At 38.1% G+C, this 25,360-nt stretch overlaps 1 long non-coding RNA gene across 5 annotated transcripts; it reads left to right on the top strand.

The window, feature by feature from the left end:
- Positions 1 to 302: 302 nt before the first annotated feature.
- On the top strand, positions 303 to 13,555 carry LOC107831201 (uncharacterized). 5 transcript variants are annotated; one of them, XR_012711611.1, is made up of 4 exons: positions 303 to 659; positions 9,847 to 10,004; positions 11,092 to 11,254; positions 12,370 to 13,553. It is a non-coding gene; the product is annotated as an uncharacterized LOC107831201 (long non-coding RNA). The 5 variants fall into 5 exon arrangements; XR_001658308.2 differs by having other exon boundaries at positions 303 to 1,872; XR_001658307.2 differs by lacking the exon at positions 303 to 659 and adding an exon at positions 1,881 to 4,478.
- Positions 13,556 to 25,360: the final 11,805 nt, after the last annotated feature.

The raw sequence follows: 25,360 nt of genomic DNA, 5'->3' as shown, positions 1-25,360 counted from the left end.
GAATTCGTCTCAATTACACCTCAAAAGACCACTGGATAGACCAAATAAGGGATGCAAACCATACTTTTCACCATACATACCTCAAATGGGATGATATATACCCTTTCGCAATTTGGCTAATCTGGAAAAACAGGAACAACAATAACCATAATAATACAAATTATAGCCTAAATTGGAACTCCGTTATAAAGCATGTTGTTGAATATAACCTATTAACAAAGAAAGGTATCAATAGTACAATCCATAAACAAATCAAGATACACCGGCATAAACCACCAAAAGGCTGGTACAAATTCAACATAGATGGTGCTTTCAATGGTAATAATTGCCAAGGTGGTATAGGTGGAGTAGCAAGAAATCACACAGAAAGCTGGATACTAGGATTTCACATGAAAGTTCCGACCCTATCAGCAACACAAGTGGAGCTCCAAACCTTGAGAGGATGTTTGCAAATTATAATGCAGCACAACTTAACGCCAGTGGAAATAGAAACAGATGCATCAGAGGTTATCAATATGTTAGACAATGATCACCCTACTTACATGAACCTTATCTTTGAATACAGGTGGTTGATGAAACAAACAAGGAGGAAGGGTCAAGAGGTACTCAGGCATAGCTTCAGACAAGACAACGAGGTGGTGCATGGCATGGCAAAAATGGTACTAATGCAGACCAACATAAATAAATTTTCATTTTGGCAACTCCACTGAAACTAGCGATACAACAATATCAATAGAATCTCGATGATTTTTCTTCTGTTAAATATGTTTGTGCTAGTGTTTGTTTGAAGTTGGCTGCTTTGGGAAACTTAGATGCCTTCTTTCATTTTTACCAAAAAAATTGTCGTGCCTGTACAGATTCGAGAAAAAAACACTCTTACGGCAGCTCTCCGTTCCAGCAATGGCGATGAGCACCAGTGCTGGAAAAAAAATCCAGGCAAACGCTAAAATTTCTTATTTTCGTTTTCTCCAAATAATTGTCGAGAAAAAGCCAGACACAATTAAGCCTAAAAAAACCTAGCACCATAGGAACAAAAAGCAGTAGCATCTACGCTCTCACCCTTGTAACGCCGCCACTGTTCCACCCTTTGACTACCATTGGAAAGAACCCATAAACCAACACCTTCTCATCTATATCGGATCTCCTCAACAACCACAGTCCAAATCCTAGCAGCCTAGGAACAAAGAGCAGTAGCAAGCTAAGCTCACCTTCACCGTCTCTCGCCACCACTGTTCCACCCTTTGACCACCATTGGAAAGTGTGGCTATTTTAATGACAAGTGTCTTAGCCTTCTAGAAGACTATGCCAAGTGGCAAACTTGATTAGCCACTTTCATGCCATGCAATTTCAAGTATAAATAGTCATCATTTGGCTGCACGATAATACACCCATCAGAAGTGTTTTTCTATTTAACCTTCTTCCCTTTCTCTCTTAGCTTCTCTTACTTCCAATTTTTCTTATAAATTTTCTTTGTCCTATTCTCTTTTCAATCTTGTTGGATTATTGTAATATAAATATTTTGCTGATTCCTATATCCTCTAAATAAATCAGAGATGAACTTGTTTAATCCTGGAAAAACATTTCATATTGCTGAAATAGTTTCTTAGGACAGTGCCCAGCACGACTCAAGTCAATCCGTGTATCTTCTTACAAATAATATTGAAGCAGTATTATTATTGTTATTTTTCGGTGTCATTTTCCTACAATCTAAGAAACTATGGCAAGTAATACTACTATAGAAATTTTTGAGTGTGCTACCAATTTTGGTGTTATCTCCGCTGCTACTGTTCCAACTGTCCTGCCAGATATCCATGGTGTTGCAAATAGGTTATTGCATCCACAACTTGGACAGACACTAATGTCAAAACACAGGTATGTGAATAGACATAGTTACATATCTAATGCTAATATTAAAACCTTCAAGAAAAATGCACCTCAATGCAAAAGAAGAGTTGGAATATGTGATGACCCAAAAGGTCATCACTCGTTTTGAAAGTAAATTCTGTGTTTCGAGGCCTTAAAAACCCCTCTTTTTTGTCTTACCTTGATTTGCATGCGCAGTCCGGGCGCATTTCCGGAAAACTTTTTGTGAGATCTAAGAAAAATAAGGAAATTAGCTTTTAAAATTGATTAAAGTTGACTTTGGTCAACATTCTTGGTAAACGGACCCGGACCCGTGATCCGACAGTTTCGTAGGGTCCGTATTAAAATATGGGACTTGGGCGTATGCCCGGAATCGAATTCCGAGGTCCCAAGCCCGAGAAATGAATTTTTGAAAGAAATTGTTTAACTGAAATTATAAGTGTTTTTGGAAAAGAAAAGATGTTTGAAATTGATGGTATCAGACCCGTATTTTGGTTTCGGAGCCCGGTACAGGTCTTATATAATAATTAAGTTGAATCTGTGAAGTTTGGTAAGAATCGAAGTTCGTTTAGTATAAATCGGACCTTTATTTTGAGAAAATGGAAATTTTGATGTTCTTGAGTGATTTCATGAATTTGAGGTTTAATTTATAGTTGTTGATGTTATTTTGATGATTTGATCGCACGAGCAAGTCCATATGATGTTTTTAGACTTGCATGCATGTTTGGTTTGGAGCCCCGAGGGTTCAGGTGAGTTTTGGATAGGTCGCGGAGTGTTTTGAATTTAGGAGCAGCTGCTGAATGCGAAGCCTTGATCGCAAATGCGAGCTCGCATTTACGACTAACCATCGCATTTGCTGTGACTGGGCAGGGGGGGTGACCTTCGCGTTTGCGAAGCTCTATGTCGCAAAACGACTCCATCAGTGATCGCAATTGCGAACGATGGTTCGCATTTGCGAAGTTAACAGGGCAGGCCTACCTTCGCATTTGTGAAGCCTGGGCCGCAATTGCGAGTTTGCATTTGCGAACATGACATCGCAAATGCGATATCTGCGCCTGCGTAAAATCAAACTTAGACGAAATTTTCTTCATTTTTCTAACTTCCTCCAACCCTAAGCTCCCTTGGGCGATTTTTCAAAGAAAGGTTCTTCTTCAAATCATAGGTAAACAACTTCTAACTTATTTCCTTCAATCTATAACATCTTTTTACATGATTTTAATTCAAAATCAAGGGTTTTCATGGGGAAATTGGGCGTTTTTGGGTAGAACTTAGGATTTTCAATTTTTGGGGATTTGGACCTCGATTTCAGGTCCGATTTCAAAACAAATTATATATTTGAGTTCGTGAGTGAATGGTTAATCGGGTTTTGGTTCGAACCTCGGGTTTTGACCATGTGGGCCCGGGGTCGATTTTTGACTTTTTGGGAAAATCATTATAAAACCTATTTTTCATGCATTAGAATTGATTCATTTAGCATTTATTGATATCATTAAGTAAATTGTAACTAGATACAAGCGAATTAGTGGTGAAATGGAGGGCTAAAGCGATAGTTGAGCTTGAGTGTATTCATGGCATTGAGGTAAGTGTTTGGTCTAACCTTAGCTTGAGGGATTAGGAGTTGTGTCTTATTTGTTATGCGTTAGTTGTTGAGTACGACGTATAGGTGTGGTGACAAGTATCTATACGTCGGTATCAAGCATGCCCGTGAGTCTTATACTATGATTGATGTGACTCCGTTTGGTATTGTCCATGCTTAATATGATGATTTATAATGTTGAACAAGGCTTATAGAAGTATTCTTGGTAATTGAACATTGTAGACCATTGGCTCAAGTTGAGAATTGAGTTGTGAAGTAATTGTGTAAAAGAGAAGAGGTTTATGATATTGTCTCCCTTGCCGGGATGTTATTGCTTTGATATTGTTTCCCTTGCCGGGATGTTATTGCTCATCATGTTGTTTCCCTTGCCGGGATATTATTAATATACTATTGTTTCCTTGCCGGGATATTATTGATATACTATTGTTCCCTTGCCGGGATTCTATTGTGATTTTATTGATTCCCTTGCCCGAATTGCTTTGTGATTGTTGCTTGGGTAAGGAAGAGTGTAAAAACACGAAGGGTGATGCCGTGCATGATATTTGTGAGTGAGTGTTAATGCACGAAGGGTGATGCCGTGCCGATATTGTAAATGTAAAAGCACAAATCAAAGACTGAAATTCTGTGGTACTTTAAGGTTGTAGGGTTTATTAAATATTTAACCTCTTCCATATACTAAACGGTTGTGGGGTTTATTCTTATATATTTAACCTCTTCCCAATTAATCAACAAGACCAAGCCAACAACACAACTCCAGTAGTCTGAGATCTGCGGGAAATTAAGCTTTCTTGAAATGGCATAAGTTGTTCCATTATGGGGGTTGTGGGTAAAAGTGATAGTGGGAAGAGAATCACAAAAGAAAAAGAAAAAAAAAGAGTTTCTCTTCTTTCTTACGAGTATAATGTGATGGTTGATGGAGTGACTACTTTGCATGGACCTATAACCTTCATAGAGAGTTGTCAACATTTGACATCCGAACTGAAGTTGATGCAATATTCTGAGTTGATGCTGTACTCAGGTATTACAACAACATTTTCACAATTTCTTATTCATTTTTACTATTTTCCAGATAACATCTTTAACTTGATCATCATATTTGATTTAATAAAATGAACTAGTAGAGTTTTGTGGTTTGAATTAGTTTAGCATCATAAAATGTTGGTGCTTTAAGTGAAAATTTTGTTACATTTTGGTGCTTGAAAAGAATAGTTTCCAGATATTTTGACTCTTCCTTGATTCATGAGTTAACCTTAGAATGGACTAATGTAAATTTATTGTGCCCGCTTCTGTGCATACCTTTTCAAGCAATGTGACCTAGCTCTAAATACAGAAATAACATTTATGTTGCGACATGCTTGATTGTGTATTGTAAAAACTGGATCCAGCGTTGGTTGTGTAAAATGTCTTGTGCCTATGGATACCATAAAATGTAGCGAGTACCGTTCACTTCCAAAAGGCTGCATGATAGTAAATAGAAAACAGAAGGATAAATTCAAATGGAAGCATATGGTACAAAATAGGACCATTCTTTCCTACTGGTCAACAAGGCTCGCGAAGCTCTTCCAATGTCCTAACTCCTAGGCCAGTGGATCAATTCTATAGCACTGAGCCCGCTTTATTTTGTCAAGCAAATTAATTACAAGAGATTAATTAGTTGCATTGACAGTGGCCAATTCTTCCAGTGTTTGAGTTGCCAAATACCCTGCAAACATGCATTTTCTTTTCTCTGAATGTCGTGAAAAACAGAATGCCAACAGTAAAGAGTCTTCAGTTAATTCTAAATGTGGTGGTTGGATTAGTTGGTCAGAGCTTCTATCTAGAAATTGTTGTGACAAAAGTAACTGCATGTGATGGTTCCACACAGCAATTTCTTCTTGATGGATATCTATATAAAAGTTATTATTTGCCGTTTAAAAAAAAAGTAACGGCATGTGATGTTACATTCGAGGAATTAGACATTATTTCTAGGGATGCAGGACAGGAGGATGCTACTGAGATTTTTCTGAAAATTCTTAGGATTGATGTTGATGTCATCCTATTAGTTCATTTAATCAGCTGGCAGCACTATGACACATGTAGGATGGGTTGGTTGTTTATTTCATTTGTGATAATTTGGTTTCTTTTAGTAGCAGTTAGTGGAATATGGAAGGAATCGGCAATGAAGGTGTCTCTGGCAAACAATGACACTGGTGTCGCTGTCTCATTAGCTTATGATCTTGTTGAGAGAATTAACAAAACTACCGTGGTGTTTGATCTTGGTGGGTAACACCTTTGCTGGATTAGTGTGTGAGCATGATAACAAAGTTGTTGAGGGTCAAAATGCTGCAGTAGAACTTGCTGTTGCTGGGATATATTGGATGATGTCAATAAGAAAAATATCTATCATACGCTTGGTTTTAAAGATGAGTTTGCACTATGGCTATCCAACGGGACGGGACAAAATTAATGGGACAGGACGGGAGGACATTTAGCCGGGACGGTGGCGGGACGGGACAAACAGGACGAAACGGTAGGCCCATCCCGTCGCGCTAACAAAAGGGATGGGACGGGATGGGATGGGTTCGTGGGCCTTAAGTGCAGTTTTTTTTTAAAAAAAAAACGCCTAGTTTTTTGACAATGACTAAGTTTTTTTTTTTTTTTTTTGGCAATCCGCTAGGCAAGCGCCTATGGCTAGGTTTTTATTAATAAAAGAAAGAAAAATACAACAATTAGGAAAAGTACAAATAAGGGGGACAATAGCACCGGTATTGTTACCCATATACCTTGGCTATATAATCACTCCTCTGCGCCTCACATTTCCTTATGATGATAGCCTCATGTAGAGGATTCATGGTGTAGCTGCCGGCAAAGTCTCACGAGGGCATATAATCTCATAGCCATGTGGATATTGTTCTAAAGGCATAGGACCAAGGCAACTCAAACCGGGCTAAACCTTACCTTACTAATCCTATTGAGACAAAGAAAATGATTAAGTTTTTAAAGTTTGCAACGGCTAGTTTTTTGACTTATTTAATAAACTTAAATGTTAAAACGGAAATTAGAAAACTAAGTAAAGAATTATAAAATATTAAAATAAAAGACTTGTAATGAAATATTCTAGTAATTATAATAGAGTTATAATTTATTTAATATAATTTCAAAGTATTAAGTAACTAAGACAATTCATACAAAAAATTCAATGCTTAGAGCCTTTTATTTTATTACTCTAACTTTCAAATCTCACATACAAATATAATTCTTTTGAAGAGCACCTAATCTATGCAACCACCTTCTAGGAAGGGTTTTGTTTGAACTAGGCCTCTTAGTAGCCAATTACAAATTATCATACTAATATTTGTAAGCTCCTATATAGCTTCTTTGTAACTTATCAATAATTTCTCTCAGACATTGTTCTGGAATTGGCAATGCTGATTGATGTTCCATGAGCTCCATGCCGTCATCACTCCCAGTGCTAAGTATCTCATTGTGTTCTTCTTCTTCCCTAGTGGTTAATTTTTCAAAACCAAGATTTCTTCTTTCTGAATTAATCCAGTCTCTGAATAATACGGAAATCTCTAGACTGTCCTCCGCTAATGAATGTCTATGTTCTCCAATTTGAAATCTTGCTGCGCTAAAGCACTCTCCGATGCTACTGATGATGCTTGAATAGACAGGATATCTCGGGCCATTATTGAAAGTGTTGGAAAAGCCTTGCCACGCTCCCTCCACCATGCCAAAAGTTGTTCGTTGCCTTCTTCGTCTTTAATGCTTTCCAATCCTTGATTAAGATAAGAATCAAGTTCATCATCAATAGAGGAATCAAAACTTGTTATATCATCCATTTCATTCGATAAAACTTCTGCTCTAGACTTAGAAGTAGAAGGAGAAATTTCACAACCTGTTGTAAGCCACAGACAACCACCATTTTTGCTAAGTTCTCACGATTTCTATCTTTGTTATAGGGGCGTAAAACAGTACCAGAAGCAGGGTCAAGCTGTTGTTGTACAAAATTAGAACCCCCGCCAGATCCACTAGGAGTGCCAGTACCGGTGCTAGGATCCATAATTTTTCCGGATTCTATGTTAGCTTGTATCCATAAAGATTTGTGATCTTTACGTAAGTTTCTAGTTAAACCCCTCATCCCACCACTTTTTGTGTGTGCAAATTGTTGCTTACATTTTTCACATATAGCACTATTATTGACTTTATCATGTTTAAAAAATTTCTATACTGATGTTTTGGGAAGTTCAGCCTTAAGCTTACCCCTGGGTACAGGGGGTAAAGCTTCAGACCGAGATTGACTCTGAGTTGAAGCTTGTGTTGCGCGACTAGTGGATGTTTCATCTAATTCTTCTTCCTCATTTTCTTCATCCTCATTTTCTTCGTCCTCAAAAAAAATATCATTGCCAAATTGTCTTTGTAAAGTTTTATGATCTAGTTGTTCTCCGAAATTAATATTATAACATGCGGGGGGTTGGAAAAATGTAGTTTCATCAACATGAGTCATTTCATTTATATGTTTTCTAATTCTAGGAGAAGGGTTAGGATTAGGACTAGGATTAGGATTACTACAAACCTTTACTATTTTTTTACTACTTTTTTTAAACATGCCAAATACATTTTTAGGTGCCATAATTTAAATACGAAATTAAATTAAAAAGTTAACACAAAAATTAAACACACAAATGAAATATGAAAATATAACACGTAAAGTAAACACAAAAATTAAGCACTAAAATGATACGCGAAAATTATATATTAAAATTAGGAGATGGAACGAGTGCACCGTGATTAAATATTGAAACTTGAAGAAATTGCCCAAAATATTGCTCCAAATACTTGATGAATTAATTTGAAGCTTGAAAGTTGCTCAAAAAATTTGCCCCAATACTTGAAAGTTATCACTTGATAGTGAGAAAATTGAAAGAATAATATAGATAGAATATAAGAGATTTGAGAGAGGATAATTATTTTTTTGTGGGAAAAATGGAGAAGGATGGGATTTTTGTAGTAGAAAATAGGGCCAAAGTGTAATTTAATAAACTTAGAGGTTATATTAAAAGTTTGGGGGGGTTAGGGGGTGTTTCGGGGAGGGGGTTAAAATTGGGGAGGGGGGAGGGGGGAGGGGGAGGGGGAGGGAGGTTATTGCAATTGGAGCCGTTGCCCAACAGCTAGAATTCAAAAAAAAAAAATTTACGCGGGACAGGACGAAATGGCCGTCCCGTCCCATCCCGTGTCCCGTTTAACATTGGCCCATCCCGTTTAAAATGAAGTGGGCCTGGCCGGGACGCGGGACGGGACGGCCCGTCCCGTTGGACAGCCATAGTTTGCATTTATTAGTGCACTGAGCTTATATTGCACAATGCAAGCTTTGAGCTTGTTTCTTAAGATGTCAGATTCAAAGAGAATGTTCCATAATTATATTCCACTTACCATTCTGATGGATTGTGCCAATTCAGCAAAGTCAAGAGTTGGTCATGAAATGTTGGTAGGGTGTGAACTTGCTAATTTTACAAGCTACAATATTGTAGGAATTTTTCAACATCGTACTGGTGCAGTTATATGGGAGATAGTTCCACTTAAGACTTCTTTTGAGAGAGGACTAATCTTAGTAGCGATGGCTATGTTATGAACAATCATTGTTTAGCCTGTGCTGTGGTATGAAGAAGTGGAGCTACGGATGTGCCAAGTATTTTAATTTTCCTCAAGATTGATGTTGATTTAGTTCCAAAAGCTAAATAAGCTGAAATATGCTGTAGTTCTCTCCACTTCAACTACAATTTTCAGCAGCGATATTGCTGCAGCTACTGCATATGCATTCGACAAGAAAGGTGGCGAGGAGTCTATTTTTATTTTTTATCCTAGAGGTGTTTTTTGCTGTACCAGTTGTGAAGAAGGAGACAATGTCTTTGAGGTATCCTCGGAAGATCAGAAAACAAAAGTAAGGATTTTCAAGGTTAAGTGGTCATTTTCGTCTATGATACATCAGTCTATTGATAAAGTACCAGTCAAGTTCCTAAGAGGGCAACACTAGATCCTTATTGTTTGTAGTCCTTAAAAGTTTTCGAACTATCGGATGTTTTCTAATTTTCAAGAAGTTAGAACCACTAATTTGTTGGCTTTATGCATTCCCTTTTCAAATAATCTAGCAAGGTTTCAGTTTTAACTATGTAGCGCCACTTTAAGTTTCTGCTTCCAAGTTAGTTCTCATTCCTGTTGTTAGAGTTTTTAGGGGTTTGCAAATTAAGCCTGGTCTTTCTTAGCTACAAAAAGGTTACTATTGAAGATTATGTGCATCGATGAATGACTGAAATTCAATTTACTTTCATATCTTTATCTTGTTTTCCTTTTAGCTCCTCTTCGTTTATGACTGATTCTGTTTTAACTTTCTTCTTCTATGCAATCAGTCCATTTGTGATTGGTATATTGTGAAGTATACGAAGGCAGTACTGCAGCACCATCAGGAGAAGGGTCCGTTTTGATCGAGCCCTCAGGTTGATTGTTCATATCGCGGTTGAGTTCTCAAAATCAGAGGACCCGAGTAGCAATATATGCGCATTTAATGGTATGTTTTGTATCAAATATTCTCATCTTGTGAAAGCAAGGATATTATCCTTTGAATTGCAGTAAACAACTTTTTAGCTTTGCAATGTTTTAGCATATCGGAAACAATTATGCTTAGTTCTCTTATTTATGTTTCTGGCTGGAAAAATGGTAAATATTGCTTATTTTATAGATAAGAGTTTAAATTCTTAATGATTTCTTTTGTAAGTGTTAGATTGTCAATGATATGCGATTACTCTTTGGATTATCTGTAAGAAAAGCATTTCATTAATCACAAAAAAAGGGCAGTCCGGTGCACTAAAGAAGAAAAGAAACTCATTTATGTCTCTGCTTGTAACTTCACAGTTCACACTATCACTTTTAACCACAATCCCCAAAATGGAACAACTGATGCCATTTCAAGAAAACTTAATTTTCAGCAGCTCTCAGATAACTGGGTAAGAGTTGTTGGCTCATGTAATGGCTTGGTCTTGGTATTGAATGATGAAATGATTAAATATTTAATCAACCCCACAACCTTAGAGTACCATAGAATTGCAAACTTTCATTTGGCTATTCCCTTACCTGGTAGTTGTAGCGTGTATGGTCTAGGGTATGATTTTGCTACTGATGATTATAAGATGGTTACTCTTTCTCGATATCGAGGGCATATTGAATGTACTTTTGTTGATGTCTACTCTCTGAGAGCGAGTCCATGGAGGAGACTTCAGAGTTTACCTCATTATGGTGCAGTTCGTATGCGTGCTTCTGGTGTTTTGGTAAATGGGGCTTTGCATTGGTTGGCTAGGAAAGCTCCTGATTATTCATATGTAATTGTTGCTTTTGATTTCAGTAATGAGAAATTCTTGGAGGTGCCAACACCTGCTACTCTTGATAACAATAATTTTGTGTTTAATAAGCTTTCGGCTCTTAGAGGGTGTCTTTGTATGTTATTTGATACATTAGAAAACGAAGTTGATGTTTGGATGATGAGAGAGTATGGAGATGAGGAGTCTTGGACTAGATTTAGGATTGCTAGACTATATTTAGAGTATGGTTCGGTACCATTTTGTTCAATCAGTGATGATGATGATGTTGACTATCTACAGCATGAAAGAGGATCAATGGAGAGATTTGAAGGTTGATGGAATAACTGCCAAGTTTGAAAGAATTGGAACTTTCATGGAGAGTCTTGTCTCTCCTATGTTTATCAAGGGAACCGAGGGTTACCATATTGCTTGATGTAATATGCCGAGATGATGCTGTTCTCAGGTATTAGACTAATATTGATGTAATATGCCGAGATGATGCTGTTCTCAGGTATTAGACTAATATTGTCATGATTCCTTGTTCATTTTTGGTGTATTTTGCATATATATTTTTGATTTGGTCCTCATACTTGATTCAATAAAATGAACCATAGAATTTTATGAATGGTAACCCTTTGTCCTCATAGAGTTGTGTGAATGGTAATTCGCCGTCTCATAGAGTTTTGTAATGGTTATTCTTCACCCTGAAGAAAATATGCAGTGATTAATTGTATTACATTACAAAGAAATAACTTGGATTTGTCGCTTGCATTAATTCAGCATCAGAAAATAATGGTGCTTAATAAGGGGGGGGGGGAGAGAGAGAGAGAAGTAGTTGCATTGTGGGCATGGGCTGTTTGAAAAGAATAGTTTATGTAAATTTTATTGTGGCTGCTTCTGTGCAATACGGTCTTTAAGCAATCTGACCGCAAGTCTTATCTAGCTGCTTTAAATACAGAAATAACATTTATGTTGCTACCTGCATGATCGTGTAACAGCCAAGATCTATGACTACAAAGAAGCAGCTACCCGCTAGTTAGTGCGTTTTTTTGGTTTTATTATGGGATAATCAAACCTCAAAGCTCTTTTGAACTCTTGATACAAAAATATGTTGTTATTTTCTGCTTCATTTATTCGCTACAATAGGATGGTATGCCGGTGATTGTCTTGTTTACCATGTAAATTATTCAAAAGCCACTAGTATTTTATTTGCATAGGAACACTGGTAGCAATTTGGATAGGTAACAGTTTCAGCAGTATTGTAAGGCTACGCCTGTTGCTATTTTCTGCTTTGTTTTTTCGCTACAATAGGATGGTTTGTCAGTGATTGTCTTGTTTACCCTGTAAATTATTCAAAAGCCACTATTTTATTTGCATAGGAGCACAGCAATTTTGATAGGTAACAGCTGAAAATGAAGGCTACACCTTTAGCCAAATCCGTTGCTTTTAATGAATGTTGCTGGTTTTCATATTTATTCTTCTGAAGTTGCTATCATGTTACTACAGGGTGACATATGCATTTCTGTTTCTTGTAATGCCAAATAATACCATTTGACACTTGTTCTATGCCTTGCACAGGAGTTAATCTGGTTCTATGAGATAGAAAGTTAGTAGAACTGTGGACATAGTCACAGAGGCTTGGATCTCAATATATTCTAGTTCCAAGGGGTTACTCCTGCAGTTTCTTTTCCTCTTTGTCCAAGAAACCTCGAGTTTATTCGATCCTTTCTTCTTGATTTTTGTACTCTCTTTTCACCAGAATTAACCGTGGTGCCCAACATGCTAAATGCGAAAAGGCACAGGTTTGAAGATCCAGCTGAAATCGAGCTCGAGCCCAAACCCTCATAGCAAAAGTGGATTATGAAATCTAGCAACTCCAGATTGGATGAGTGGGGTTTCAGGGAGTAAAAATAACGAAAGAAGTCATTTATCTGGTAGTGACTTGGTGCTAATCAATCAAGATCATAAGATGCATAAAGTTATCAGGGCTAAATTTGTATCTGGTTTGGGAGCACTAGCATCATTAATTCATATGAATGCTTGTTCCAGCTCTGTTTCACAAAGAAAGTTTTAATCTTTCCTTCTAGTTACTAAAGCCATGGAGAAAAAGTGCAATGGAATGCTAATAGGAAGGTTGGTCTGGAGCTTCCAAGAGAATCATTGACATAATTTCTAATGGTTTTGTTCAAGTTCTGCCATGGAGTTCAATTTTCTGCTCCTGATTACCTTCTTGATTGTCTCCAAACTAATATTCAAGACTAAGGCGTTTATTGATTTGCGAATTGGTACTAGGAAGATTGGAAGTACTAACTCCTTGTTCACAACAGTTTAGAGAGGATCAACTCTTGATTCTGGGGTTGACAACTTAATATCTCCAAGAAAGTATATAGTTTGGAGTAGTCGTCTGAATACGCATGTCTTCCCTGAAGTCGTGGTCAGTTTCAGAGCTTCGTCGATGAATTTCCAACTCTTTTAAAGAATTATATTTAGCAAGGATTTCCTTTGATGCTTTGTTTCACCAGATTATCAAACATCTTGCCTTCTCATGCTATCAAGTTGATAAGAAAATATCAGAATGATCATCAAAAGGGGAAGATCACTTTGTTAGGCAAGTGGCAGGAAACACTTTGTTCATAAAATCTATCTGGTCTCAGGTAACAATCACCCCACCACTTCATTGAAGCAATCATTAGACCTGGCCTTGCACTAAAAATCCCCCGTCGCAGCGCAGTTATTGCAATATTTATTCCTCATAAGTCATGGTAGTGTCAAATTGTCAATTAACTAGCTCAACGTTATTAAAAGCTATTACTTTGTACAGTGCTGCAGAAGACGAAATGATGCAACAAAATTCATGCAAAGAAATAACAATAGCGTGCAAATACAATAGTGTACGTTCCACTAAATAGTACATCAAACCAGCATGCCAACCCATGAATTCTAGTACTAACAACAACAACTACTATTATGTCTCGGTCCTAAACAAGTTGGGTTCTGATTCTAATGCTAATAGAGGGAGGATATACATCTCAACGGGATGTATAGATCTTCCTCCAGTAATATAGACCCAGGTTATTCTCATTTCAAGCTTAAAGTATGTTTCAACTTCTCCAAGATGCTAGTACTGTGCCTCAATGGAAACTTCAACTCCTCCATAGGTAAAAGATTATGTCATGAGATATTACAGGAGAGACAATATACCTTGGACCACAATATATGAACAAATGGTGCTTAATAATACGTTTACTCAAGTGAAATTTATTGGATGAGATATTGCAGGAGCTACAAATAACCTTGAAACAAATGCATCAACCCATTGGCTGCAAAGAGCACAAACATCCAAAGGAATAGAAACCATGAGATGCTGAAGAAACTTTTCCAACAAAATATATACAAGGAACGCGATAAAAATGTGCATACAACAAACGAACTTTTCCAAAGAATTGAAACTAAAACTAAATTACCAATTTTTGGGGGCATAAAGCACATCTAGTTCATCTTAAATGCACATCCTTTTTACCAGATCTTAAAAAGAAAATTCACAAAAACTCAGTATAGCATTTTGATGGGTTTTCAATGTTTTATGCTTCTTATGTTTTGATGATCTAACAAACTTGTTGTGAATAACAAGATAGAGAACCTGGCCCACATGGTATACATTTTAACTGACCTGGTTCAAGCCTGAAAACCAGCAAATGAATGAAAGACCACAGGGAGGAACACAACAGGGACCTGGTGACTTGGTCCCTTAGGGTTCTCCGACACAAGTACAAGTCAGTGACTGTCCGCAATTATTATAAAGAGGAACACAACAAAGACCTGGTCCTTTAGGGTTCTCTGACAGAAGTACAAGTCAACTGTACAGCTGGAACGTAACAGCATAAAGTGACCATCTCGCAACTGTTACAAAAGAGTAACACAACTAGGACCTGGTCCGTTAGTGTTCTCTGATAGAAGTACAAGTCGACTATCCAGCTGGAACGCAACTCCACAGAAGTGGTTGTTCAGACAGTACAATAGTCACTTCTCATTGGGAAGAAGCGTGTACCAAGAATTGACATCACTATCTATTGTGATGTCTTTTGTGACATAACAACCTGGTGCAAGGCACAATATTTTTGTGCATTCCGTCATATTCTCTCAAGCATAACAGTGTTCATCCGGCATTGAAGTCACTGTTGTATCAAAAACAAGAAGACAACTCCACTAAAGATCAGTTTCTTAATGAGTTTATGTACATCCGTAGTTGAGTTGTAATCTTGTCATTTGCTCTTCATTATTTTTCCTAGTTTGCTTTCTTAGAAGCTTTGTCTTAGAAAAAAACCAAACATCTGTAAACTTTCGAGTTTATGTTGTGACTAGGAATAGTCATAAGTTTAAAGCCTTTGTAACTAGGATAGTTATAAAGTGGCTCGTGGTGAGAGCATCACAAGTTAGTTGAAGTCTTTGTAATAGGGCTATTGCAAAGTGGCTTGTAATAGGGAGATTGCAAGGTAGTGAAGTTAAAAGCCTATAATAGTAGGTCGTGGTTTTTTTATCCCCTTGTGTGGGATTTTTTCACGTAAAAATCCTTTGTTTTCTTTACTTTCAGTTTCTATAGCATTCTCAGCACCATCTCATATAGGACCAGGTACTCTATAGTTTGGTGGACTCATACAAACTAATAATTAGTATCAGAGCAGGTTCTTTCTATAAGGTTAACACATAGAAAGGATCCCAATGACTGCTCCACCCATCTTTGAGGAAGGACAATCAACATACAGGCCTCCCAGATTCAATGGTCAGTACTATGGCTGGTGGAAGACCCGCATGCATGATTTTGTGATGGTAGAAGATTCAGAACTGTGGGATATCATTTGTGATAGTCCACATGTCCCCATGAAGAAGCTTGAAGAAACAGGACCAATGGTGCCGAAAGGTAGAAAAGAGTACAGCGACATTGATAGAAAAGTTGTAGAAAAGAACTATCGTGCCAAGAAATCTTGATGTGTGGCATAGGACCTAATGAGTACAATAGAGTCTCAGCTTGTGACATTGCCAAAAAAATATGGGAAGCATTGCAAACCGCACATGAAAGAACCACTCAGGTCAAATAGTCCAAGATCGACATGCTCACCACGGAATATGAGCTCTTTGGGATGAAGGATGATGAGTCTATATAAGATATGCACACCAGATTCACCTCCATCATAAATGAGCTTCATTCACTTGGAGATGTCATTCCCAGAAACAAGCTTGTAAGGAAAATCCTCAGTGTTCTACATGGTTCTTGGGAAAGTAAGGTAAATGTCATTATTGAAGCTAAAGATCTACAAACTCTGATTATGGATAAGTTCATTGGTAATATGAAGACATACGAGATGAAAAGAAAGAAAGATAGTAAAAGAAGAGAACCTAAGAGAAGGAAAAGAACCTGGTACTCAAAGCTGAAAGCAGTGACTCAAGTGATGAAGATAGTGGCATAGCCTATCTTACTAAGAGATTTCAAAAGATGGTTCGAAGAAATGGTGGTATACCAAAGTGGGGCAATTCAAGTAAAGCAAGGAACAACTATCTCTGTCACAGATGTGGAAAGCTAGGGCATTTTATCAAAGACTTTCTACTCGCGAAATAGGAGCAATACAAACAAAATCCTGACAAAGCAGCAAAAAGGAACCCGGTTCCAGACAAATGATTCAATCAAAAAAGTATTGCTGACAATATTGTTAAGCAGGCTCTTGCTGCTTGGGGAGACTCCTCTAGTGAATCCGAAAGGGAACCAGATGCAAAAAACAGTTCCATGATGGTAGTGGAAACTGAAGCAAAGAAGTATGATTCACTGTTCGCGCTGATGGCTCAGTCTGATGATGATGAAGAAGATGAAGACGATGAGGTAAATTTCAGGGATGTTCAGAGAAATCTGAAATCCTACTCTTCTAAGAAGCTAAGGTCGTTATAAAATATCCTCATTGATGCTTATTATAGCCTTGTTAATAATAAGGAGATCATGACCATAGAACTAGGAGAGGCCAAGCAATCTAGAGATGATCTGGTGGTCTGTGTAGTGGACCTAAATGAGACCATAGCTAACCTTGAAAAAGAAAAGGAAGCCTTGAATGAAAGAGTAACTAGTGTGGAAAATGAGAGAGACGACCTGATGGTAGTAGTTGTTTATTTAAAGAAACAATAGAAGGTTTTAGCAATGAGAAACACATCTTAAAAGGAAAAATTGCAACTACTGAGGAAGAGAGGGATGACCTTTTAGTGATATGCACTGATCTAGAGGAAACCATTGAGGGACTCAATAGAGAATACAAAAATGTGAGTCTTGGGAAAGGGAAGGAAGTAGCTAGTGAGACACACATCTTGCTTGAAAAGGAATTAACTGTTGTGAAAAACAGCCTATGTAGTGAACTCGAGAAGAATCGACAACTTCAAGCTGAATTGGAGAAAGTAAGAATTGATCTTGAGAAATCTCTGAAATGGACCTAGTACTCAGATGATGTCATTGCCATGTATCTTAACAATAGTGGAAACAGGTAGGGCATCGGGTTCCAAAGGGAGAAAACTCCTTACAACCCTCACAGCAAGTATGTCACTGTCCCTGATAACTGGCTATGTACCCACTGTGGAAAAAATGGGCATTTTAAAGAAAATTATCAGGCCAGGGTTTAGTCTGTTCAGAAAAATAAAGTGTTTACTGATAAAGTGACTACTAACAAAGGACCAGGTACCACTCGCAAGAAGCAGATGTTGCCTGCATGGACTAGGAAAACCCTTATTCATCCTTTCTATCATAACAAGGGACCCAAACTAGTTTGGGTTCCTAAATCTAGCCTTTGATTTGCATGTGTAAGGAACAGTGAGAGGAACCAGACTGCGATGGACTATGGACTGTAGATGCTCAAAGCACGTGACTGAAAACATTATGAAGTTTTTCTCACCGAAAGCCCTACAGGAATGGGAATGTATCCTCAAAAAGAAAGGAGAGGGTACATTCTCAGTAAATATAAAGTTGGTGGTATGATTTGGCACTCAATTGGGAACATGTACTATATGAATGGCCTAAAGTACAGGCACCAATCTGATAGATGGCCGAGTGGTCTCAGTGGACAAAGGAAACAAGAACATCCACTTGGTCGACCATTAATCTCCAAAGGTGAAGTCGGAAAATTGGCATGAAATATTGGTGTATGCAAGCTTCTCACCTCCAAATAAATTAACCCAAAAGGACCTGGTACTTGGTCTGCCAAACTCAAGAGTCACCTAGACACGGGTTCATAAAACAAAGGATGAGACTCTCGAGGTGTTAATGGTTCTTGTCAAGAAGATTCAAGTGAAAAAAGGGGGTCACGCACAATTTCTCTATACCAAGGACTCCACAGCAAAATGGTATTGCTGAAAGAAAGAACAAAACTAGAAGATGTGGCATGGACAATGCTCATTGACTATGGAATCGCCAGGAAATTTTGGGCAAAAGCAGTAAATATTGCTTTCTACTTGGTGAACAGGTGTCTGATCAGGTCTCTTCTGAATCAAAACCCACTATGAACTGACAAATGGAAGAAAATGCCTTCTTGAATGAAAGATAACTCATCTGAGAACCTTCTTGACTAAAAATGCCATGTTCCCGACGGGAAGGATCAGCTTGGAAAGTTCAATGCACAAAGACAAATGAAGGAATCCTTCTGGGGTACTCTCCACAAAGCAAGGCCCCAAAGTCTATAACAAAGGGCACACTAAATAAAAGGAAGTGCTCATAGGGTATTCAACAAGATACCTTCATCTAGCCAAGGAAGAAACAGTGATGATCAAATGATGAACCAACTCTGGTCCTTAAGACACATCTGAGGCTTCAAATAGGGAGGCTGATAAAATGAGTAAGATGAAGGAGACTGGTGAAAGACAATGCAACATCATCTTTCACTTCTCACAAGGAACCTGGTAATACTCACTTACTACCACTAAAGCTGAAGAAAGAGTGGAGATGCAGCTCATGGCACCTCTCAAGCAATAGAACACACAGTGTAGGGAAATCAAATTCTTCCAAATCTCCCATACCAATCAAACTTCAGTCCCAAACTGGAAACGCAAAAGCTCTCATCTATGTGACATGTTAATCACTTTCTTTTATTCTAGAGTTAGATAAAAAAAATTCAAAAAAAGAAAACATTTTTCCTTAGTTCCTTCTGTATCACCACTCCAAAATAGAATCCAAAGTGAAAGTCCGTAGGAATCCTACTTGAAAGATGCCCGCAGAAGTTTGAGATACCTTAAGGGAACTCAGGACCTAGTCCTGTGTTACCACTCAGGTGACATCATTTTTAATCCTGTTAGGTATTATGATGTTAACTGTGCAGGTTTTTCTGTGGAAAGGAAAAACACTTCTGGAACGGTTCACCTACCATGATCATGCCTCATCCCTTGGGGGACAAGGAAGCAAAACTCAATGGCATCGTCAACAACTTATGAAGAATCTCAAAAAAAAAGGACCAAGCACATTGGGGTGGGATTATCTTCTGAGTGTTAATATGAAGAAAGGGTTGATCTGTGGAAAGTCTTGCAAAACAGAAAACCAAATTCCAGATATCTTTGTCAAAGCCTTAAGTAGAGAATATTCTTGATCAAACAAGGTGAAGATGGGGTCATAAGAGTCTAATAAAGAACCTGATCCTCCATCAGCTGGCTATGCAAGACATCGTCAAGTAAAGGTGGCTAAAGTATTTACCAAGCCTAACCCACATCAATACCGTTGCAGGTAAACACGCATGACGATCATAGAAGCTAAAGGTACAGTATGAACTGCGAGAGAGGAGATGCTAAAACCTTTTTCAAAAAAACGGTCTGGCATCAGATTCTTGTACCCCAGGTTAGTAGTAATGTGCTTATTCTGCATGCCTTCACAAAACAAAACAAAAATTAAAACAAAAATAACTTAACTGCCACATCATTCGACTTTTCAAAGTCTGCATGTCATATCTTGTCTTTCAAATCCCTTCATACCCTCTACATGGTAAAGTTTTCCCACAAACCTACCTCTGTTTTCAGAACTATTCAGAACCTATTTCTCTCTCCTCTCATTATTAGCCCTTCCTCCAATAAAACTTTCTTTTTCTCTCGTAGCAAGTCATGAACCTTCATCTCTTTTGTGTAGTTGTGATCCTCTCTTCATCTCTCTCTCACTCTACTCATCTTCAAAGTAATCCTATGATGGCAATCAAACAATCGCCTTCTTCTCCCACCATTAACACCACTCCCACTTCCTTATCATCCTTGAAATCATCCCTAGAGCTTCACTATTTCACTTCTTCTACTACTTTACCCACTTCTAGCTCTTCTTCCTTTCCTACAGTTTTCCCTTTTTCTGATAAACCTTGTTCTCTCTTGTTTTGAAAACCCTATGTCTAGCTATTCCTCTGATCTCATCAACGTACACTCAGGAGGTTTTACCTCTCAAGTGTCGGAAGTTCCTGAGGATGATCCTGACCAATATCTAAACTCCTCCATCCTGGACTTAGTGACTCTCTCAGAGTCACCAGAAAAGGAAATAGCGCATAACATCATGGCTATCATTGCTGAAAGTCTGATGAATGAAGGAGCATATCTCTCATCTGGGTATCAAAGGGAAGAAACTCCATTCCTAGGAGATGTAAGAACCATAGTACTCCTTGAGTCTTTGGCTCATGAGATGTTCTCAGAAAAACCTTCTGAAGAACCTGATTCTCTTCCATGCAAACCCACTCCTGCACCTCCTGATCATTCTAAGCTTGTAGAATCCTCCTCCAAGACACCCACTATCAGGTCACAATAGCAAGAGAGTTTTGAGTCCACATTGTAGAAAAATAAGAGGAGTGTCAAGAAAAGGAAAAAAAGGATAATGAATCAAAGGAAATTTGTCACTCACAAGAGTGTTCCAGTAAGTGGGATTGACAAAAATGCTCCAAGAAAACCCGGTTCCCTAGTACAACAATCTTTGAAAGCTCTAAAGTCTGTGGATAAAGCTACTGATGAAACTATTGAGCAACAAAATGGTTCATCCGTGAAGGGCAGCAGCAAGTCCAAAAGGGGTCAAACTGAACAAGCCATGTCTGAAGTTAATACTGTGGGGTTAGTAAGCTGGAAAGGAAAGTCTGGTGAAGGGTCTAGCAAACGAAAACGAGAAACTATTAAGGAACCTGGTGCACTGAGGACCATGTCCTGTGATAGTGGTCTTTGGCAGCAGAGACTAAGAACTCAGAAAGTCTTCTGGGGTCGTACATTTGACATAGCAATCTCGGAGATGGCCGGTATGAGAAAAATTCTTGAGATTATGGAATTGCAACAATGGAAACACTTGTTTGAAGGAAGCATGCCTCTGGTGTACGAAGATACGGTACAAATTCTTTACACATCTCTCTTCACTATTGAGGGGGATCACATTTGTGCGCTAGTAAATGGAGTAGACATTGTACTTGATGCTTCAACATTGGGAAATGTTCTCAGAATTCCATGTGAAGGGATGTCCTCTGTCAAGGGTGTCTGTAGATTAAACTTCAGGAGAGCCATCATGAAGGAGCAAGCTATTCAACAAGGGGAACAGGTGCATAAGAAGGCATTGCTTCCTGAGTATCAACTTCTCTTTGAACTGGTCAATAAGGTGCTCTTGCCTCGTTCTGAGAGGCTATCTATTGCTACAAAATAGGCTATGGTCTTAATGGAAGCGCTTGATGAGTTTGTCCCAATCAATTTGCCAACAATCATGATAGATCATATGCAAAAGGTGGCAAACTTTAAAGGTGGGAATCATGGGCTACCATATGGCTTTCTTCTTACTCAGGTGTTCAGATTCTACAAGGTCCCCTTGGGGAATCTCAGAGTAGGCACCCACAAGCAAACCTTCTCTAAGACCACTTTAGAATAATGTGAATGTGTAGAAAGAGTTGGTAGAAGCATCTCGACCATTTCTCAGTTGATCAACGCTCAAAATGTAACTTCTGAAGAGATCAGAAGGTTGAGGGCTCGAAATGCCATACTGAAGACTCAACTCAGTCAAACAGTTAAAGGACCTGATTCTGTTAATAAAGAAGTTGCATGACTGACAAAGGAAAATGATAGACTTCAGGCACAATTACTTAAAGAACAACTGTCTGCAAATGCTCGACTGGACCTGGTTCTCAAAACCATTGGCATCTCTTTTTCCAAGCCTCCTTCTTCTAGTGTCCCCTAGAATCATCTTAGTGTCCAGCTATTTTTGCTCTAATATTTTGTGGTTGCTGTTTTATTTTTGTTTGCTTTTGTTTTTGTGATGGTATGCTGGAATTCACCATTATTGCTCCTGTCTTACTCAGTCCATTGTAAACATTAATAAAATAGCTCCCCTTCCTCTGGCTTCTCTTTTCTGTCATGTTGTGTGCACATATATGGCATGGGCTAACTGTGTTATACTTCTTTATGCTACATTCCTGCTTGTGCTCTTTTTAATGATGCTAAAAAGGGGGAAATAATAGAATATAAAATTCAGGGGGATAGAATATAAGATTCAGTGGGAACCTTATGTGGGAATGATTTTAGGAAAGCTCTGAGATTAAGGGGGAACCTTGTGTAGTTTATGGTACCTTATCTGGTTATTTCTGCTCTAAACAAATACTATCCTTGCCTAAGTTTGTCATCATCAAAAAGGGGGAAATTGATGGATTTTCAATGTTTTATGCTTCTTATATTTTGATGATCTAATAAACTTGTTGTAAAGAACCAGATAGAGAACCTAGCCCACATGGTATACATTTTAACTGACATGGATCAAGCCTGAAAACCAGCAAATGAATGAACGACCACAGGGACGAACACAACAAGGACCTGGTGACCTGGTCCCTTAGGGTTCTCCGACACAAATACAAGTCAGTGACTGTTCACAATCATTATAAAGAGGAACACAACAGGGACCTGGTCCCTTAGGGTTCTCTGACAGAAGTACAAGTCAATTGTACAGCTAGAACGTAGCAGTAAAAATTGACCATCTCGCAACTGTTACAAAAGAGGAACACAACTAGGACCTGGTCCGTTAGTGTTCTCTGACAAAAGTACAAGTCGACTATCCAGCTGGAACGCAACTGCACAGAAGTGATTGTGCAGACAGTACAACAGTCACTTCTCATTGGGAAGAAGCTTGTACCAAGAATTGACATCACTATCTATTATAATGTCTTTTGTGATATACCAACCTGGTGCAAGACACAACATTTTGTGCATTCAGTGATATTCTCTCAAGAAACAAAAGTATTCCTCCGACATTGAAGTCACTGGTGTGTCAAGAACAAGAAGACAACTCCACTAAGGATCAGTTTCTTAATGAGTTTATGTACATCCGTAGTTGAGTTGTAATCTTGTCATTTGCTCTTCATTGTATTTCCTAGTTTGCTTTCTCAGAAGCTTTGTCTTAGGAAAAAAACAAAAATCCGTAAACTTTCGAGTTTATGTTGTGACTAGGAATAGTCATAAGTTTAAAGCCATTGTAACTAGGATAGATATAAAATGGCTTGTGGGAGAGAATCACAAGTTAGTTGAAGTTTTTGTAATAGGGTTATTGCAAAGTGGCTTGTAATAGGGAGATTACAAGTTAGTGAAGTTAAAAGGCTACAAGAGTAGGTCGTGGTTTTTTTATCCCTTTGTGTGAGATTTTTTCACGTAAAAATCCCTTATCTTCTTTACTTTCCGTTTCTATAGCATTCTCAGCATATCTCATATAGGACCAGGTACTCTATAGTTTGGTGGACTCATACAAACTAACACATTTTAAATTAATAAATTGTCGGTTATTCCATCATTTCTATATTGTACTTCAATTGATACTAAACTAACTGATGACATGATTCTGGCATATTACTCGACAGATAAGTATTAAACTTTTACAATGATAAGCAACATAAACAATAATTTATACCACCCTCCCATTAAAAACATAGTTGATTCGGAAAAGGATCAAAAATCCTTTTCTACTATACGAAAAGAATCATATGTACCCTCCGTTATACTATCCGTCTATCACAGCCTCTAACGTTATAAAATTGATATTTTCCTTCCTTCGTTAGAGCCTCCACCATGTCCAATCCCATCCAACGTGGCCTGGCATTTTGTTGAGATAGATGCCACATAAAAATGCCACTTCACCACTCTAACTCTATTTTTCCCTTCCTTCATTTTACATCTTTTTCTTTCTTCTACACTCCAAATCAATGTTAAACCTAACTACGTCTAGTGACAATTTAAGTTCCTTCCACCAGGAACCATTGCGAATCCCAGGAGTTATAGTGATAGAGCTCGAATTTCTCAGTTATCAAATTAGTGGATGATCTCAGTTCAATCAATATAGTAACCAAATTGTAGCTAGCTCAAGCAGACAACTCCAATTTCAAACCCAAATGAGGTTTCAAGTGCATGTGTTCCCATATTGCCAATCTGTCTTCAAATTTTAGGGTGTGTTTGGTATGAAGGAAGATATTTTCTGAAAAATATTTTTTAATTTTTCATGTTTGATTGATTTAAATATTTTGAAAAATATTTTTCTCATGAACTATTTTCCTCCAATTGAAGAAAAATATTTTCCCTAGCAAGAGAAGGAAAAATATTTTTCAAAACTCTTTTTCAATCATCGTCGCCCGATTTCCATTCCACAAACTCTCACCACCCCACCTACATACCCAACCCCCACACATGCCCACCCTCACCCACCCAACACCCCGACCCCTACAAACCTCCACTTAGCCCCCACCCCCACCCTCACCCCCAACTGCCCAACCCCATGTCCGACGCCCAACTCCACGTTACCCCTTACCATTTCGTCTCTCATAGTATTTGCTTAAATATATATTTTTCGAGAAATAAATCTCACTCAGCAATCAAATAGGAGAAAATAAATAATAAGCCACTCATTTCCTTCGTACCAAACACATTCTTAGCTACAAACTCCCAGTAGCAACAACTCAAGGATTTCAAATAATCAAGACATTAAAACATTATATATGCCACTTTATGTTACTTGTGTGGGTACATAAAACCCTAACTTTAGCTCCCCACACATGGGCGTGGGAGCAAATTGGACTTGAGATTGGCTCTAAAAACGAGCCCAGAACCAAAATGATGCGTTTTTGGACTCAAGACACAGAAATGAATGGAAAAAACTATTGATAACTTTTTTTTATATAGTGCATATTTTGTGCGCTATACCTTAACGGTCAGTTACCCCGTTAAAGTGTAGCGCATGTACGCTTATTATTTGCAAAGATTCAGTATATATTACATGTGCTATATCCGAGTCGGTCAGGTATAGCGCATGTAATGTGTATTACTTATATAAATATATCAAACCTCTTCTTCCCTGACAGAAGCCTGAAAATGCCCCCCCCCCCCAATAAAACTCCGTTGGAGCCCACTTTGTTCCCCTAAATCTTTTGTCATTCATATTTTACCGATAAAAGACACGATTCAAGGCTGCCTTGTGGAGTTGAACACGATTTGTGCTCGATTCACTTGTAAAAATGGCATATCTTCTCCGGTCAAAAATAGGTATTTCGAAACACTCTTTTACCCGAATTAATTTAATGTTTAGTAATTT

This window comes from Nicotiana tabacum, chromosome 7 (genome assembly GCF_000715075.1).
Source record: "Nicotiana tabacum cultivar K326 chromosome 7, ASM71507v2, whole genome shotgun sequence".
In the NCBI taxonomy this organism is placed as follows: Eukaryota; Viridiplantae; Streptophyta; class Magnoliopsida; order Solanales; family Solanaceae; genus Nicotiana; species Nicotiana tabacum.
This window is presented reverse-complemented; position numbering and strand designations above follow the sequence as displayed.